A 902-nucleotide genomic window follows, 5' to 3' on the forward strand; every position below is an offset into this window, starting at 1 on the left:
AAGGATCTCCCTCTGCAACCATGGAGAGGAAGCAGAAAAAGCTTCTCTCCAAGCAGAGTCAACCAGAGCCCCCACAGTCAAAATCTAAGTTTGGTGTTGGGAGGCCACAACCAAACTCTAAGTTTGGTGTTGAACTCCCATATCCAAACTCTAAGTTTGGTGTTGGAGAGTCTCAACAAAGCTCTGCACATCTGTGAGGCTCCATGAGAGTCCACTGTCAAGCTATTGACATTAAAGAAGCGCTTGTTGGGAGGCAACCCAATGTTTATCTAATTCTTATTTTTATTGTTTTTCATGTTTTCATAGGTTCATGATCATGTGGAGTCACAAAATAAATATAAAAATTGAAAACGGAAGCAAAAACAGCAGAAGAAAAATCACACCCTGGAGGAGCATCTGTCTGGTGTTCAGCGCCAGAACAGAGCATGGTTCTGGCGCTGAACGCCCAAAATGGGCAGCTTCTGGGCGCTGAACGCCAGAACAGGCATGGTTCTGGCGTTCAACGCCAGAAATGGCACACAAATGGGCGTTGAACGCCCAAAATGGCCACCAACATGGCGCTGAACGCCCAGAGTTGGGTACAAAGGCATTTTTACATGCCTAAAGGGTGCAGGGATGTAAATCCTTGAACACCTCAGGATCTGTGGACCCCACAGGATCCACTCAGGATCTGTGGACCCCACAGGATCCCCACCTACCTCCACTCACTTCTTCTCATCACTCTCTTTCACACAACCCCATAAACACTCTTCCCCCAAAACCCTTCACCAATCACCTCAATCTATCTTCCCCATCACCTTTTCACCACTCACATCCATCCACTCTTCCCAATAAACCTACCTCATAAACTCCACCTTCCTTCAAAATTCAAAACCAATTTCCCACCCAAACCCACCCATATG

This window comes from Arachis ipaensis, chromosome B06 (assembly GCF_000816755.2).
Source record: "Arachis ipaensis cultivar K30076 chromosome B06, Araip1.1, whole genome shotgun sequence".
NCBI classification, from domain to species: Eukaryota; Viridiplantae; Streptophyta; class Magnoliopsida; order Fabales; family Fabaceae; genus Arachis; species Arachis ipaensis.